At 43.5% G+C, this 19,666-nt stretch overlaps 1 pseudogene; it reads right to left on the reverse strand.

The window, feature by feature from the left end:
* Positions 1 to 432: 432 nt before the first annotated feature.
* Positions 433 to 19,666, reverse strand: part of LOC139235453 (Ig heavy chain C region, secreted form-like) — a 94,262-nt pseudogene continuing 75,028 nt past the window's right edge.

Here is a 19,666-nt window from a genome sequence, read left to right on the forward strand (position 1 = left end):
GGCTGTGGGCTTGGGAAATACGCCCCCATATTCCTTTGTGTAAAATCTTGATGCGAAAGCTTCTAGCTCTGTAAAAAGATTTTTAAATAAAAGATTGGCAATACAATATTTGAATTGGGACTTTGAGATATTTCAGGTGATTCTCCTTGACAAACATTTTGGTTGTATTGGAAAATATTGTGTTTGGAAGCCTTTTAATAAAAGTAAACATACTGTGTCAGAAGCTGAAGCTTAAAAAGATTACATTTATGAGATACTGTATCACAAAATTGAAGTTGCAGCGCAAAAGATTAGAGTTTTTGACGTTCAGCTTCTAAAACAGAGGATAGGCACATATTTATAAAACAAGTACTTTGCATTCTGTGATCTGTGACTCACTATAAGCATAAATGAGAAGTCCGATTAAAAAACAGTTTTACCATACTTGACATTTCATAATCCAACAAGAAATACAAATACAACAAAAGGGGAGCAGAAATTAGGATGGAAGAAGTGAACAGTTAATTTTGTTGTGAAGATTTCAAGTACCACTGTTTAAGAAAATACACAACATAAAAACTTAAATCTGATCTCTTAAAAAAAAAGAAATAAAACTATAATGTTTCGAAACAATGTAGAAATGCCTTCAGGGATCAGGGCAAATCCTGGGCAAGTGGGGAGCTACCTGTGAAAGTTAAAACGGCAGGCTTTAGCAGTTTAGAACAAAGGAAAATATAAGTTGAACTTGTGACTTCAGATACGGTGGTTGAAGAACCACAGAAAATGAGTCGTAAAGGCTTTGAAACTGGAACAATTGAGATAACGGAAAGCAGTTATCAAAGTCTATGTGTTAGACTCTGTTCTAGTTATGATAAAGACATTTGAGATAACGGAAAGCAGGATTTAAAGTAAATCCCAAAAAGGCACAAATCGGACAAGCTGTGGTACAGTACCTGGGACATAAAATATCGCAAGGAACTCGGACCATGTCCAATGACAGGAAGGAGGACATTAGGATTATGCCCCGACCAAAACCAGCCTGAGGGGGGTGTAAGATATTGGGGTTCTTTTGTTTTTGCAGGAATTTTGTACCTAACCACAGCAATTGCAGAACCAATACAGTGGCTAGTGAAAGGAAAATCCGGTTGAAATGGAAATGGTAAGACTCTAACTAAAACCTGGAATATCCAGGATGTGTTTTATCAACAGAATATAAACGTGATCATCACCGTCCTTCCGATTCTACAAGGACAAGCTGCAAGGCCGCCCCAAGGGGGCCCAGAAGCATTTTACCACACCAGAGGCTACGTAAAGCAGCCTCTAGGGGGCGGCATCTAAGTGTCAGGAGCGTTTGTCTTGAAGCCATAAGATAAGTGTGTAAAAAAGGTTACCTGAATATTGTAAACCAGGGGAATTAACCTTGGGAAATTGCGTGGTAGTTAAACCTGGAACAGAAGTAATGTTGTTATTTGACAATGGCCAGCATGAAATGTGACCTGTGAGCATAAATTGAACAGCCAGAAAAAAGTAGCCACAAGACGAAAGCTTTGTAAACATGATTGCTAGACACAATGCTGAGAATAGCTAGTGACACATCAGGAGCAAGGGAGTAACACAAGAAGCTGAGACACAAAGAAGGAAGACAGAGGAGATCTATAGCAAATGACGTATTAGCTGTACAGGGACATCTCTAGTAGATACACCAGATATACAGGCGATCCAGGCAGGTGTAGATAGTTTGAGGGGAACAACGGAGTTACTAATCAGGAATCAGACCAGGATTGGGATACAGTCTTCACAGTTAGGATACAAAACTTCCAAAAAAATGCTACAGGGTGTATCCGTATTAGAAGGCCATGCACGAACAATTAACGAGCTAAATAAGCAGGAATTGAGAGGACGATGCTGAGGACAGGAAAAGAGACACATGTCATGCCTATGGGAGATGGATGATTGGTCAGGTGAGACACAATATGGATCAGATACAAACCGGGCGAGTTACAGATTCAATAAATAGCACCCAGTTGAAAGTAATGGCACAACACACTGGGCCATTAGATGCATGTACCCTGAAACATAGAAACATAGAAACATAGAAAAAGGTTGCAGGAATAGACCATTCGCCCCTTCGAGCCTGCACCAACATTCAATAAGATCATGGCTGATCATTCACCTCAGTACCACTTTCCTGCTTTCGCTACACAAACGTTGATCCCATTAACTTAAGGGCCATATCCAACTCCCTCTTGAATATATCTGATGAACTGACATCAACAACGTTCTGCGGAAGAGAATTCCACAGGTTAACAACTCTCAAAGTGAAGAAGTTTCTCCTCATCTCGGTCCTAAATGGCTTTTCCCTTGTCCTCAGACTGTGACCACTGGTTCTGGACTTCCCCAACATCGGGAACATTCTTCGTGCATCTAACCTGCCCAGTCCCATCAGAATGTTTTTGAGGTCCCCTCTCATTCTTCTAAACTCCAGTGAATACAGGCCCAGTCGATACTATCTCTCCTCATAAGTCAGTCCTGCCATACCGGAAATCAGTCTGGTGAACCTTTGCTGCACTCCTTCAATAGCATGAACGTCCTTCCTCAGATTAGAACAAAACTGAACACAGTATTCCAGGTGAGGCCTCACCAAGGCCTAGTACAGCTGCTATATTCAAATCCCCAAGATATGGGGCCAACATGCTCTTTGCCTTCTTTCTGTCTGCTGCACCTGCATGCCAACCATCAATGACTGATGTACCATGACACCCGGATCTCGTTGCACCTCCCCTTTTCCTCATCTGCCGCCATTCAAATAATATTCTGCCTTCCTGTTTCTGCCACCAAAGTGCATAACCTCACATTTATCCACATTACACTACATCTGCCATGCAATTGCCCACTCACCAAACCTGTCCAAATCAACCTGCAGCCTCTTAGCATTCTCCTCACATTTCACACCGCCATCCAGCATAATGTCATCTGCAAACCTGGAGATATTATACAAAATTCCTTCATCTAAATCATTGATGTATATTGTAAATTGCTGGCGTCCCAGCACTGAGCCCTGCAGCACCCCACTAGTCACTGCCTGCCATTATAAAAATAACCCGTTTATTCCGACTCTCTGCTTCCTGTCTGCCAGCCAGTTCCCTATCCACGTCAATACATTATCCCCAATACCATGTGCTTTAATTTTGCTCACCAACCTCTTGTGTGGGACCTTGTCAAAAGCATTTTGAAAGTCCCACTACATCATATCCACTGGTTCTCCCTTGTCGACTCTGCTTGTTACATCCTCACAAAATTCTAGAAGATTTGTCAAGCTTGATTTTCCTTTCATAAATCCACGCTGACTTGGACCAATCCTGTCACTGCTTTATAAATGGGCTGCTATTTCATCTTTAAAAATTAATTACAACATTTTCCCCACCACTGATGTCAGGCTAACCGGTCTATAATTCTCCGTTTTCTCTCTCCCTCCTTTTTCAAAATGTGGTGTTAAATTCGCTACCCTCCAGTCCATACAAACTGATCGAGAATCGATGGACTGTTGGAAAATAATCACCAATGCATCCACTATTTCTAGGGCCACTTCCTTAGTACTCTGGGATGCAGACCATCAGGCCCCGGGGATTTATCGGCCTTTAGTCCCATCAATTTCCCTAACACAATTTCCCACAAATAAGGATTTTCTTCAGTTCCTCCTTCTCGCTAGCCCCTCGGTCACGTATCATTTCCAGAAGATTATGCGCATCTTCCTTCGTGAAGGCAGAACCAAAGTATTTATTCAACTGGTCTACCATTTCTTTGTTCCCTATTCACCTGAATCTTACTGCAAGGGACCTACGTTTGCCTTCACTACTCTTTTTCTCCTCACATATTTATAGAAGTGTTTATGTTTCCAGCAAGTTTCCTCTCATACTCTATTTTCCCCCTCCGAATTAAACCCTTTGTCCTCCTCTGCTGAATTCTAAATATCTCCGCGTCCTCGGGTTGATGCTTTTTCTGACCAATTTATAAGTCTCTTCCTTGGATTTAACGCTATCCTTAATTTCCCTTGTTAGCCACGGTTGAGCCACCTTCCCCGTTTTATTTTTACTCCAGACAGGGATGTACAATTGTTGAAGTTCATCCATGTGATCTTTATATATTTTCCATTGCCTATCTGCCGTCAACCCTTTATGTATCATTTCCCAGTCTATTCTAGCAAATTCATGTCTCATACCATCGAATTTACCTTTCCTTAAGTTGAGGACCCCAGTCTCAGAATTAACCGTTTCACTCTCCACCTTAACAAAGAATTCTACCTTATTGTGGTTACTCTTCCCCAAGGGGCCTCGCACAACAAGATTGCTAATTAGTCCTTTCTCATTACACATCAAGCAGTCTAGGATGGCCAGCCGTCTAGATGGTCCCTCGACATATTGGTCGAGAAAATCATCCCTAATACACTCCAGCAAATCCTCCTCCACCGTATTGTGACCAGTTTGGTTAGCCCAATCTATATGTAAATTAAAGTCGCCCATGATAACTGATGTACCTTTATTGCACACATCCCTACTTCCTTGTTGGATGCTGTCAGCAAACTCACTACGATTGTTTGGTGGTACACAACTCCCACTAGCGTTTTTGTCCCTTTGATATTCCACAGATCCACCCACGTAGAATCCACGCAAATGTCCTTCCTGACTATTGTGTTAATTTCCTCTTCAACCAGAAATGCCACCCTACCTCCTTTTCCTTTGTGTCTATCCTTCCTGACTGGTGAATATCCCTGGATGTTGCGTTCGCAGTCTTCGTCACCCTTGAGCCATTTCTCCGTGATGCCAATTACATCATATTCATTAATTGCTGCCTGTGCAGTTAATTTGTCCACCTTATTACGAATACTCCTCGCATTGAGGCACAGTGCCTTCAGGCTTGTTATCTTAACACACCTTGTCCCTTTAGAATTTTGCTGCAATGTGGCCCTTTTTGATTTTTGCCTTGGATTTCTCTGCCCTCCACCCTTACTATTTTACCCCAAAGGTTCCCATCCCGCTGCCATATCAGTTTAACCCCTCCCCAACAACACGAGCAAACTCTCCCTCGTGGACATTGGTTCTGCTGAGGTTTGCACAGGTCCCAGCTCCCCCAGAACGGTTCCAATGTCCCAAGAAATTGAATCCCTCCCTTCTGCAACACACATTCATCTGAACTATCCTGCGCTTCCTACTCTGAAAAGTGGTAGCTATCCCTGAGATTGCTACCTTTGAGGTCCGATTTGGTAATTTAGCTCCCAGCTCCCTAATTTCAGCTTATAATTCCTCAGACACAGGGAGTCAGACTCAAACACATGAAGAGCACTCTAAAGACAGAGAGTGAGAGGCACAGATACATTGCACAATCCCATTTCTTTGAATGTTACAAAGTTATCGACAAATGCAGATTCAACAGAATAGATTCGGGTATAACTGAGCAAGATGGGAGGAAATCGGTTTGAATTTAAAGATGTACCAGGAGAGGGGTTCGAACCCACGCACGTATAAACCCATCGGAATGCCTTAACAACTCGGCCATCCTGGTTTTGTCAATATTCGGATTTTGTCTCTGTGAGAATCTGGGCTGCAGCTCCACTCTCACAGACACAGGTTTTCAATGAGCATGTTCGAATATTTATAGTAATATTGACACAGGGGCAACTCTCCTGTTCTTTTTTGAGTAATGCACTGGGAACTTTCACATCCACCCGAGGGTGCAGACGGAGCTTCAATTTAACATTTTATCCCAAAGTCAACAGCTTCAACAATGCAAAATTCCCCAAATACTGCATTTGAGTGTCAGCCAAGATTATATGCTCAAGTCGCAGGAGTGGGACTTGCACACACAACCTCCTTATTCAGTCGAGGATGCTGCCACTGAACCAAAGCCGATACCAAAGTTCACATCCGTATTATTTTCCCCAAGTCTTTTTATAAAGTATCAGGACATACAGAAGTAATATTCAACATTTTAAAAATGCTTCATCCTGGTCGGGGAATTGAACGCCAAAACGTGCGTGACAGAGCGGGATATTAACTAAGACACGAATGAGGAGCTGAAGGGTGTGGATTCTGTCAGTGCAGGAATCGAGCTCAGAACAGAAATGGACACCATGAGAAGTAGACAGGCACATTGAGAGACAGAGATAAACCGACAAACAGGGAGAGACAGACAGCGAGTTCGAGACAACGTGAGACAGAAAGTGTGAGACTGAGAAGGAGAGGCAGACTGCGTGAGAAAAAGACTCAAACTTATACATATACAGATAGAAAGAGAGAGAGGGAAACAGTGAGAGAAAGACAGTGATAAAGACAGTAACAAGGAGAGAGACAGATGAAGAGTGAGCGACAGATAGAGAGATATACAGAGATATAAACAGAAAAAGATGGAAATACTCAGCAGGTTAGAGACAGGAACTAACAGAGACAGGCAAAGAGAGACAGACAGGTAGAGACATAGACAGACGGAGATGATGGGAATGAGAGAGACAGTCAGACAGATAGACTGAGAGAATCCCACTGGAACCTTCCTAGGGGACTGTGGGTCTCGTGAGAATGAGGAACTGAAAGATATCCTTATTGGCGGGAAATTGTGTTTGGGAAATTGATGGGATTAAAGGCCGATAAATCCCCGGGTCCTGATAGTCTGCATCCCAGAGTACTTAAGGAAGTGGCCCTAGAAATAGTGGATGCATTGGTGATCATTTTCCAACAATCTATCGACTCTGGGTCAGTTCGTATGGACTGGAGGGTAGCTAATGTGATGGCACTTTTTGAAAAAAGGAGGGAGAGAGAAAGCGCGTAATTCTAGACCGGTTAGCCTGACATCAGTCGTGGGGAAAATATTGGAATCAATCATTAAGGATGAAATAGCAGCCCATTTGGAAAGCAGTGACAGTATCGGACCGAGTCAGCATGGATTTATGAAAGTGAAATCACGCTTGACGAATATTCTGGAATTTTTTGAGGATGTAACGAGTAGAGTTGACAAGGGAGAAACAGTGGATGTGGTGTATTTGGACTTTCAATAGGCTTTTGACAAGGTCCCGCACTAGTGATTGGTGCACAAAATCAAAGTGCATGTTATTGGGATTAATGTACTGACATGGACAGAGAACTGGTTGGCAGACAGAAAGCAGAGAATCTGGATAAACGGGTCCTTTTCAGACTGGCAGTAAGTGACTAGTGGGGTGTCGCAGGGCTCAGTGCTGGGACTCCAGCTCTTTACAATATACAAGAACAATTTAGTTGAAGGAATAGAGTGTAATATCTCCAAGTTTGCGGATGACACGAAACTGGGTGGCGGTACGAGCTGTGAGGAGGACGCTAAGAGGCTGCAGGGTGAATTGGACAGATTAGGTGAGTGGGCAAATACATGGCAGATGCAGTATAATGTGGATAAATGTGAGGTTATCAATTTTGGGGGCAAAAACACGAAGGCAGAATATTATCAGAATGGCGGAACACTAGAAAAAGTTGAGGTGCAATGAGACCTTGGTGTTATGGTTCATCAGTCACTGAAAGTGGGCATGCAGGTACAGCAGGTGGTAAAGAAGGCAAATGGTATGTTGGCCTTCATAACTAGGGGATTTGAATATAGGAGCCAGGAGATCTTACTGCAGTTGTACAAGGCCTTAGTGAGGACACACCTGGAATATTGTGTTCAGTTTTGGTTTCCTAGTCTGAGGAAGGACGTTCTTGCTGTTGAGGGAGTGCAGCGAAGGTTCACCAGACTGATTCCAGGGATGGCAGGACTGTCATATGAGGAGAGATTGGATCAACTAGGCCTTTAATCACTGGCGTTTAGAATGATGAGAGGGGATCTCATAGAATCATATAAGATTCTGACGGGACTGCACAGGTTAGATTCGGGAAGAATGTTCTCGATGTTGGGGAAGCCAGAACCAGGTGACATAGTCTTAGGATAAGGGGTAGGCCATTTAGCAGTGAGATGAGGAGAAACTTTTTCACTTAGAGATTGTTGACCTGTGGAATTCCCTGCCACAGAGAGTTGTTGAAGCCAGTTCATTGGATATATTCAAGAGGGAGTTAGATATGGTGCTTACGGTTAAGTGGATGAAGTGGTATGGAGAGAAAAACAGGAAAGGGTATCTGAAGGAATGATCAGCCATGATCATATTCAATGGCGGTGCAGGCTCGAAGGGCCTAATGACCTACTCCTGCAGTTATTTTCTATGTTTCTATGTTTCAAAAACAGAAAATGATGGAAATACTCATCAGATTAGAGACAGGGACAAAATGAGACAGGCAAAGACACGGACAGGGATGATGGGAAAGAGAGAGACAGTCAGACAGAGAGTCTGAGAGAATCCCATTGGAACAGAACTGGACAGCGTGAGAAAGAGACAGATTGAGAGACAGAGACAAACAGAGAACCAGGCACAGACAGTGTGCGTCAGAGAGAGGCAGACTGAGGGAGACAAAGGCTCAAGCACACAAACACATACACAGCTCTCTAAAGAGAGAAAGTCAGAGACTGAGATACACAGATACATTTCACAATTTCATTTCATGATCGGCTCAGAGTGTCACAGAGTTACAGATTCAACAGATGAAAATCCGGTGTCACTGGGCAGGATGCGAAAAATCTCTGTTAAATTAAAGAGATTCTAGGATTGGGGTTCGAATCCACGTGGGAAAAACCCATTGAATTTAAAGGCCAACGCCGTAACCACTCGCCCATCCTGGTCTGTGTAGCGTTTGGATTCTGTCTCTGTGAGAATGTGGCCTTCAGCTCCACCCCCACAGCAACATACACACATACCGATCGGGTTTCAGTGAGCATTTACGAACATTTTTAGTAATATTGAGACGGGCACAACTCTCCTATTCTTTTTCGTGGAATGTTCTGGGAACTTTCACATTCACCCGAGGTTGCAGACGGAGCTTCAATTTAACATTTCAGCCGAAGGTCAACAGCTTCAACAATGCAAAATTCCCCAAATACTGCATTTGAGTGTCATCCAAGATTATCTGCTCAAGTCTCAGGAGTGGGACTTGCACACACAACCTCCCGATTCAGTGGAGAATGGAGCCAATGAACCAAGGCCGATACCAAAGATCACAACCGTATTATTTTCCCCAAGTTTTTAAAACATTTCCAGGACATACCAAATTCATGGTGATGATTTGCATCGACAGTTGCACATACACAGAGACATACATATAGATAGACATACACAGACACGCGCACACACAATAACCAAAAATATACACGCATCAACATAGAAACATAGAAAAATAGAAATTTGTTGCAGTAGCAGGCCATTCAGCCCTTCGAGCCTGCACCGCCATTCTTTAAGATCATGGCTGATCATTCAACCTCAGTACCCATTTCCTGCTTTCTCTCCATAACTCTTGAACCCTTGAGCCGTAAGGGCCATATCTAACTCCCTCTTCAATATATCTAACTAACTGGCCTCAAGAACTTTCTGCGGTCGAGAATTCCACAGGTTAACCACTCTCTGAGTGAAGACGTTTCTCCTCATCTCGGTCCTAAATGGCTTACCCCTTATTCTTAGACTGTGACCCCTGGTTCTCGAACTCCCCAGTAACGGAAACATTCTTCCTGCCTCTCACTTGTCAAATTTCGTCAGAATTTTATGTGTTTCTATGAGATCCCCTCTCATACTTCTAAACTCCAGTGGATACCAGCCCAGTTGATCCAGTCTCTCTTCCTATGTCAGTCCTGCCATCCCGGGAATCATGCTGGTGAACCTTCGCTACACTCCCTCAATAGCAAGGACGTCCTTCCTCAGATTTGGAGACCAAAACTGAACACAATATTCCAGGTGTGGCGTCACCAATGCCCTGTACAACTGCAGTAAAACATCCCTGCTCCTATACTCAAATCCCCTAGCTATGAAGGCGAACATGCCATTTGCCTTCTTCACCGCCTGCTGCACCTGCACACCAACAATCAATGACTGATTTACCATGACACCCAGATCAAGATATACAGAGGTTGCCTTGGACAAATAGATGGATAGACAGGCAGGGTCACTGTCGCTACTTTGTCTGGCTTTTGCGTTTTTCAGTCGAGGATGCTGCCACTGAACCAAAGCCGATACCAAAGTTCACAATCGTATTATTTTCCCCAAGTCTTTTTAAAAAGTTCCAGGACAAACCAAATTCATGGTGATGATTTCCACAGACAGTTGCACATACACAGCGACATATATACAGATAGACAGACACAGAGACTCACACACACATAACCAAAAATATACATGCACCAACGGACATGCACAGATGCCTTAGACATCTCGAGGGATAGACAGGCTTTTTGGTCCAGAGCCAGGGTCGCCGCAACCGAACCCATCTGTCCCGGGAAAGATGATCCGAGCCGGGGCTGCTCATCGCGTCCGTCCGCGCCGCCGCTAAAACCATGGCCGGAGGCGGGCCCTTATCAAAAGCGCAAGGCCTTGAGCTGCGCCGGCTCAAAGGGTTCCTCGCTGGGCTGCTGAAGGAGTGGAGGTCAACAAAAGACTCCGCTCCCTCCCCCACAATAGGTTAGGTAGAGGTTGCACTATGCTTTTGTCATGAAGATAACCATAGCCAGCCTCAACATCAACGGCGTAGATTTAACAATTTTTCGCTCCTGCGGGAGGGGAAATATGAGGTTTGCTTCCTGCAAGAAACCCACACCGTTCCGGGAGACGAAGCCACGTGGCTCCTGGAATGGCAAGAAGAGGTCCGCATGAGCCACCTCACCGCCACTTCTAGTGGGGTGGCCATCTTGTTGGCCCCGCATTTTCAGCCGGAGATCTTGGGGGTCGAGGAGCCCGTGCCAGGCCGCTTGCTGCACGTCACGGTTCGTCTGGGGGACGTGCAGCTCCATCTCGTGAACATGTACGCCCCTCAGCCCGGACCGCAGCAAACGCGCTTCTTTGAAGAGGTGTCCGCTCTTCTTGGCTCCGTCGACGTCGGCGACTGCATTGTCCTCGTGGGAGATTTTAACTGCACCCTCGAGGCGAGGGACCGCTCCGGTGCCCCGCAGAGCATGACGGCGATGGAGAAGTTGAGGGACTTCTTGAGGCTATGGTGGGACGTGGGCAAGGCTCACTTCCACGTCTTCTTGTGCTGAGGTATTGCTTCCTCTGACTTGGATATGGCGTTATATTAGAGTCTCATTCAGCGCTTTACCCGCCCGGCAAAAGTCCAATCCATTAATTATTTCGGTCATGACCCAGCACCCTCACATAAGATCCACCGCTTCACTCACTCCCTGTCACAACACCCAAACATCCCTTCCACTGGTACATTCAGTTCCTGTCCCACCATCCGCACGTCCCATACATTGATTCTTTCTGTACCTGTGCCAAACAGCACACGTCCCATCCGATGATTTCTTCAGTCCTTACCCACACACCACAAGGCCCATTGGCTGGTTCATTTAATCCTGACACATTTCACACGTAATTGTTTGAGACAGCTGTTATTGCTCTCAATCTGAAATATAAATTCCCTGTTTTTCTCTTCCCTGCAGTGAACTTAGTGACAATAATGATCCTGTCTCGACGAAGGTGCGGTCTCTCCAAGTGTGTCAGCCGTTACCTGGTGGCAATGGCAGCGGTGGATCTACTGGTCGTTATACTCGACCTGATATCCAGGCAGATTCCTATTCGTTATTAAACCGCTTTTGAGTTCATGTGGGCGATTAAAGTATGTAATATCCATGCCATCCTGCTTTACGCAGTCACAGACTGTTCCGTCTGGTTCACAGTTGATTTTACCTTTGATCGATGTATAGCCATTTGTTGTCAGAAGCTCAAGCCCAAATATTGCACCGAGAAAACGGTGACTGGGGTTGTGGGAACAGTGAGTGCGCTGTTCTGTGCAAAGAACACTTTCTGGTAGTTTATGTTTGGAGGTATGTATCAGATTTCCAATAATCCCTGGTTTTGTTTTGTTACATGGGATGTCTATGCGTCACTAGCATGGGCAGTAATTGAATTCCTTCATTATATTATTACACCGTTTTTCCATTTGTTCTGATTCTTCTGCTCAATGCTTTAACTGTCAAACACTTTTAGTATCGAGCAGAGCTCGTAGGCGATTCCGGGCCCACATTAGTGGGGAGGGTCCCAGTGACCCAGAGATGGAGATGCGAAGGAAATCCATCATTTTACTCTTTGTTATATCCGGCAATTTTATCCTCTTGTGGGCAGTGTTTCTGTGCTCTTCTGTGGTTCATCGATTGTATTCGTTAAAATTTCTTTCTGCACATCTACCTGATTATATACAGGAATTGGGATTTATGCTTCAGCTCCTGAGTTGATGCATCAACACATGTATTTTTGCTGTGAAATTCAGAGAGGAGTTAAAGAATGTGGTGAAATATCCCTTTACTGTAATTTTTAAATGTATTAAATAATAAGAATCACACAATATGTTGGGCGGGTGTTCTGCCCAATCCGCTCATCTCTGTGATACACACACAGTGAGGCCTGTTTTCATCATTCACCGCCCGGATTCAGCGACTAACAAAAGTGATAGAGGTGGGGAAGTCCACGGGTATCAGTACAGCTGGGCCCCTGCAGGTTTTAAGCCCGCTAAGACCTCTGGTGAGGCCTGGGACAGGTTTATAAAGCTCCCGACCGCCAGGCTCGGGTCTGATGTGGATACCCAAAGTCGTGGGGAATGTGTCTCTGTTACTGTACCGTCCACGGGCGGAAGGGCCGCTCAGTCCCAGCACTCCCAGGGAAACCACGGGAGAAATGGCCTGGGACCAAACAACAGCCAGGGAGGGAGGCTTTGAAAGGCTCAAAGGTCAGTGCTTTCAGCCTTTTACAGGCTCCTTGTGTTTTTATCCCAGTGGGGTTTAACCTGAGCAGCCCCAGCGCCTGCTGATAGCGACGAATCCTTCTTTCAGATAATCTACCTTTGGGATTAAAGGGTCTCCTGCAGACGGAGTATGTCCCAGTGACATTCACCACTGTAACGTTCCTTTGTAAATCTGCCTGAACAATGCAGTGATCTGCAGGATGAAGTGATCCTCGCAAATTGAACTCAGCTCCTCCTCACTCTCTGTAAATTCTCCTTGCTAAACATAGCCCATAATATACAATGTTCAAAGAGGGTGGAAACGAGTTTGTTGCTAGGTATTGCTGTACCTGTGAAGCAATACAGCGGTGAAACCCCCATGACACTGTGCCTGAGCATTGTGACATCACAGACCTGCCCTTCTGACCAAGCCCTGGTCTGTGGTTGACCCACAATCGCATTTCAGACATCCCTTCTCCTTCACCCATCACCTTACATAGAGTTACTTAACGTCTGCAACATAGAAAGAGGTAATTTGGTGGCCACGGCTGCACGTTGGTCTGAGCCTGTTTCTTGTGGTTTCCCTGGGGGCTCGTGGAGTCAGCAGCCCGACTGCCTGTAGACTGCAAATTTATAGAGCGACCTTCCCCACCCCGTCCCCTTTCGGCCCAGCACACCATGCCAGAGTTTACTCCATCACCACATCCTTTTCTTAAACGGAGGGCACAAAGAGAGTGTTAAACTTGGGAATGGGGAGCGAGTGGGATTCAATGGTAAGTCCTGGGTGAGTCTGGCTGAGTATTAGCTGTAAGAAGGGAAATTTAGTTTAACGTTTTGAATTGAACTTAGAACTTTAACTAATGTAGTTAGCAGAAACTGCCTGTTAGTGGTAGTTAAATATCAGTCAGCTGTAAGTGTGAGTCTTCAATATGTGCTAATTACTGCGAGCAATGGGCATGGAGCTGAGACAACTTGTGTGTGGGTCCAAAGGTAAGAATAAACACGAACTGCTGATGCACAGTGTGTTCAGCACAGTGATATTAAACGGAATTTGGAGAGAATTGGAATGGGAACAGTGGTGGAAGGAGGTGCTGCTTTGGTCTCCAAAATACAGCAGGTAGATGAATGTTTGGTGAGTATTGCCTTTTTCACGAAGCTTGGTCTAAACTAAGACCTGGGAGCAATAACAACACTTAATTAAATTAATAATTTAACTATATAACCTAATTAATTAATAGAATTATAAATAACCGTTTGAATAAAAACTAACTATTTAAATTAATTCAGTGTGTAAATAAGCAAATATATTTTTAAAAAATAACTAAAGATTGCAGGGTAGGAAATGAGTCAAGACTGCAGTGTGTGAGAGTTTGTGGACAGCAAATCTGTCCCGCATTTCCACATCTGAAGGAAATGTCTCTGCTTTATTCTCTCTGGCTCAGGGTAATTGGGCTGGAGCGCGAGTTCGACACATTCTGAAACACACAGGAGAAGTGATTTCTGGATAGTTTAATCCAGAAAACAGTCACACACCACAGAAAAGCGCAGGTTCAGGAAAGTCCGTGGCTGGTTGGGTGCCATGTAGCGAGAACTGAGGAGAGGCTGAGAATGAGACACTGCTCCTATCCAACAGGTAAGATATACTCGTTACCTTTAACGAGAAGGATACAGATTGAGTGGAGGACAGCCACAATACATACCAAGGTACGTGGCTCAGAAGGTTGTCCACAGGCAGAGATAGGTAGAAATATTAAACAATTACTTTGCATCAGTATTTATCAGGGAGACAAAAAGGTGGACATGACATCGGATGATATTAGAAATGAAATAACTGCGTTTAATAAGAACAAAAGGAAAATATTATTTAAACTAATCAAACCGAAAAAGGATAAAATGCTTGCTTCGGACGAATTACATCTTGGGAAGAGATAGCAGAGGCATTAATAAACATATTTAATATTTCGTTAGAATAAGGTGCAGTGCCGGAGGATTGGCAGATACCTAATGTAATACCTATTTTTAAGAAGGGAGATGGAACGTGTCTGAGGAACTATAGCCCAGTCAACTTAACTTCGTTCGTAGGAAAAATAATGGAATCCCTACTAAAGGAGAAAGTTAAAGAGCAACTAGAAACCAAAAATGAATAGTCAGCATGGATTATAAAAGGGAAAGTCTTGAATTGACCAAATTCTTAGAATTTTTCGAAGAAGTAACAGATAGCGTAAACTAACGGAATGTAGTAAATGTAATTTATCTAGATTTTCCAAAGGCCTTCGATAAGATACCCCATAATCGACTGAAAGGGCAGATCACAAATCGTAATTACAATTAATAATAATAATTGGGATGTTTTGAAATGGAGTTAACAGATTTTTAAATGGATCCCACAGCCTGATTTTCAGACTGTGAAAAGCATGTGTGAGATGCCTTCCGCACAGGGTCAGATGTTCCAATTCATAGACCAAAGGTCTTGGGAGCTGGGCACAGACACAGATAACATAGGATTTGAATTCTATAACAAAATACAAGTTAAATAAAAAGAATCATAACAACATGTATCCTGAATTACCAATTAAACATATAGAGGCCAGATTGGAGGAAGCAACCTACCAGATAATCATGTATTAATTAATCAGCACGTATTAATTGCAACTTGCGTAATTACGTAATGCTATAATCTGAAACTGTATAAAATAAGATGTCTCTGGCAGTTTCTCTGAGCATTCCTTCAAGGATAGCTCCCCTGTTGGCTTGTATCTTTTATTAATAAAAATTGCATTTACTTTAAGGCTAACGGACTCCGAGTGCTGGTTTGAAGTTAACCCTAACAAGTTGGCGCAGTCAGCAGGATCTACTGGACGGGCAGATTAGACTCAAAAAGCCCACCAACCTAACAACGAGTTAGTAGATAATTACCTTGAGGAATTTCTCTCGCAAAGTAACCAGATCCAACGAATCTGAAGCAGAGTCTGTGCAGCCAGTAAATCCAGTTGAGGGGTGCGTCAGGACAAAATAAGTAAATACATGTGTCGGGAGAATAAGTACGTATACGGGATATCGGGGTAAAAGCCTCGGTGTAAATAGTTCCGCTTAAGTAAAGATGGTAAAACAGGGGGAACTGGGGATAAAGCCCCTGTGTAAGAAATGGCAAAGGAATCTGCCAAGGCATTTGGAGGGGTGAGGTATAAACCACCAGAAGAGTTTCTGAGAGATAAATCTGAAAAGGTTAAGAAGATGGTTAAGGCAGGATATGATGAAGCGAAAAAGAGTAGTTTAACTGCCGGAAAGATGAAAAAAAATACCCGAAGGTGAGATGGACAGAAAAAGTTACAAAAGAAAAGAGGATGTAAGTATAAAAATAGATATAGATGACAGAAGGGAATGGACAGAGGAATTTGGCCCAAATTTGTATCCCCACACTAACAGGGTTATGATTAGGAGCAGAGGAAAATAAAGGATTCATTGGGGGCCAGAAGACTAGCTTAGTAGATATTTTTCCGAAGACCATAATAAAAACTGTTACTGACTACCTTAAGTGAAGTATGGATCCGAAATTAGAGCCGGCCAAACAATAAGCTTTGTTGAATGAAGAGAGCATTTTGTGAATGTCTGTCTTTGAATGAAAGTGATTGTGTGATTTTTGACTGCGGAATATTTGAGGTGGGAATTAATGAATTTTTCATGTGTCTGAAAGCCTGCTTCAGAAAGTGGTGGAGCTGTCTGCTGTTTTGGCTCCACCCACTTTTTCAGACAGAGTGAAAGTTTTTTTTAACCCTTTGCAGTGTTGTCCTGTATGAGGGAAGTTTTAAGAAAGTATGAACCTAGAATTGAATTACATTTTAATTTAGAAACCCAGTTGTGGATTTATTCGGAAGATATGTTCTGGAGCTAGGAAATGCACAAAGGATAGATTTGTTAAGCAAAAGATAAAAAATGCATGTTGGTTTAAAAAAAAATTACTGGGGAAGTACGCCCCATATTCCTTTGTGTAAACACTTGATGCAAAATCTTCTAGCTCAGTAAAAGTATTTTTAAATAAATTGTGTAAAAAATGTTACCTGAATATTGTAAACCAGGGGAATAAACCTTGGGAAATTGCGTGGTAGTTATGCGTGGTAGTTAAACCTGGAACTGAAGTAATGTTGTTATTTGACAATGTCCAGCATGAAATGTGACCTGTGAGCATAAATTCAACAGCCAGAAAAAATTAGTCACAAGACTAAAGCATTGTAAACATGATTGCTAGACACAATCCTGAGAATAGCTAGTGACACATCAGGAGCAAGGGAGTAACACAAGCAGCTGAGACACAAAGAAGGAAGAAAGAGGACGTCTATAGTAAATGACGTATTAACTGTACAGGGACATCTCTAGTAGGTGCACCAGATATACAGGCGATCCAGGCAAGTGTAGATAGTTTGAGGGGAACAACGGATTTACTAATCAGGAAACAGACCAGGATTGGGATAGAATCTTCACAGTTAGGATCCAAAACATCCAAAAAAATGCTACAGGGTGTATCCGTATTGGAAGGCCATGCACGAACAATTAACGAGCTAAATAAGCAGGAATTGAGAGGACGATGCCGAGGACAGGAAAAGAGACACATGTCATGCCTATGGGAGGTGGATGATTGGTCAGGTGAGACACAATATGGATCAGGTACAAACCGGGCGAGTTACAGATTCAATAAATAGCACCCAGTTAAAAGAAATGGCACAGCACACTGGGCCATTAGATGCATGCACCTTGAAACATAGAAACATAGAAAAATAGAAAAAGGTTGCAGGAATAGACCATTCGCCCCTTCGAGCCTGGACCAACATTCAATAAGATCATGTCTGATCATTCACCTCAGTACCCCTTTCCAGCTTTCGCTCCACACCCGTTGATCCCATTAACTTAAGGGCCATATCCAACTCCCTCTTGAATATATCTGATGAACTGGCATCAACAACGTTCTGCGGAAGAGAATTCCACAGGTTAACAACTCTCTGAGTGAAGAAGTTTCTCCTCATCTCGGTCCTAATTGGCTTATCCCTTGTCCTCAGACTGTGACCACTGGTTCTGGACTTCCCCAACATCGGGAACATTCTTCGTGCATCTAAACTGCCCAGTCCCGTCAGAATGTTTCTGAGGTCCCCTCTCATTCTTCTAAACACCAGTGAATACAGACCCAGTCGATCCTAACTCTCCTCATATGTCAGTCCTCCCATCCCGGAAATCAGTCTGGTGAACCTTTGCTGCACTCCCTCAATAGCAAGAACGTCCTTCCTCAGATTAGAACAAAACTGAACACAGTATTCCAGGTGAGGCCTCACCAAGGCCCAGTACAGCTGCTCTATTCAAATCCCCAAGATATGAGGCCAACATGCTCTTTGCCTTCTTTCTGTCTGCTGCACCTGCATGACAACCTTCAATGACTGATGTACCATGACACCCGGATCTCGTTGCACCTCCCCTTTTCCTCATCTGCCGCCATTCAAATAATATTCTGACTTCGTGTTTCTGCCACCAAAGTGCATAACCTCACATTTATCCACATTACACTGCATCTGCCATGCAATTGGCCGCTCACCTAACCTGTCCAAATCACCCTGCAGCCTCTTAGCATCCTCTTCACATTTCATACCGCCATCCAGTATAATATCATCTGCAAACTTGGAGATATTATACAAAATTCCTTCATCTAAATCATTGATGTATATTGTAAATTGCTGGCGTCCCAGCACTGAGCCCTGCGGCATCCAACTAGTCACTGCCTGCCATTATGAAAATAACCCGTTTATCCCGACTCTCTGCTTCCTGTCTGCCAACGAGTTCTCTATCCACGTCAATACATTACCCCCAATACCATGTGCTTTAATTTTGCACACCAACCTCTTGTGTGGGACCTTGTCAAAAGTATTTTGCTAGTTCCACTACACCATATCCACTGGTTCTCCCTTGTCGATTCTACTAGTTACATCCTCACACAATTCTAGAAGATTTGTCAAGCTTCATTTTCCATTCATAAATCCATGCTGACTTGGACCAATCCTGTCACTGCTTTCCAAATGGGCTGCTATTTCATCTTTAAAAATGAATTACAACATTTTACCCACCACTAATGTCAGGCTAACTGGTCTATAAGTACCCGTTTTCTCTCTCCCTCCTTTTTCAAAATGTGGTGTTACATTAACTACCCTCCAGTCCATACACACTGATCGAGAATCGATGCACTGTTAGAAAATAATCACCAATGCATTCACTATTTCTAGGGCCACTTCCTTAAGTAATCTGGGATGCAGACCATCAGGCCCCGCGGATTTATCGGCCTTTAGTCCCATCAATTTCCCTAACTCAATTTCCCACAAATAATGATTTTCTTCAGTTCCTCCTTCTCACTAGCCCCTCGGTCAGGTAGCATTTCCAAAAGATTATGCGCGTCTTCCTTCGTGAAGGCAGAACCAAAGTATTTGTTCAACTGGTCTACCATTTCTTTGTTCCCTATTATAAATTCACCTGAATCTGACTGCAAGGGACCTACGTTTGCCTTCACTACTCTTTTTCTCTTCACATAATTATAGAAGTGTTTATGTTCCCAGCATGCTTCCTCTCATACTCTATTTTCCCCCTCCTAATTAAACCCTTTGTCCTCCTCTGCTGAATTCTAAATTTCTCCCCGTCCTCGGTTCGATGCTTTTTCTGACCAATTTATATGCCTCTTCCTTGGATTTCCCTTGTTAGCCACGGTTGACCCACCTTCCCCATTTTATTTTTACTCCAGACAGGGATGTCCAATTGTTGAAGATCATCCATGTGATCTTTATATGTTTTCCATTGCCTATCTGCCGTCAACCCTTTATGTATCATTTCCCTGTCTATGCTAGCCAATTCATGTCTCA

The sequence above is a fragment of the Pristiophorus japonicus genome, chromosome 23, assembly GCF_044704955.1.
Source record: "Pristiophorus japonicus isolate sPriJap1 chromosome 23, sPriJap1.hap1, whole genome shotgun sequence".
Classification (NCBI taxonomy): domain Eukaryota; kingdom Metazoa; phylum Chordata; class Chondrichthyes; family Pristiophoridae; genus Pristiophorus; species Pristiophorus japonicus.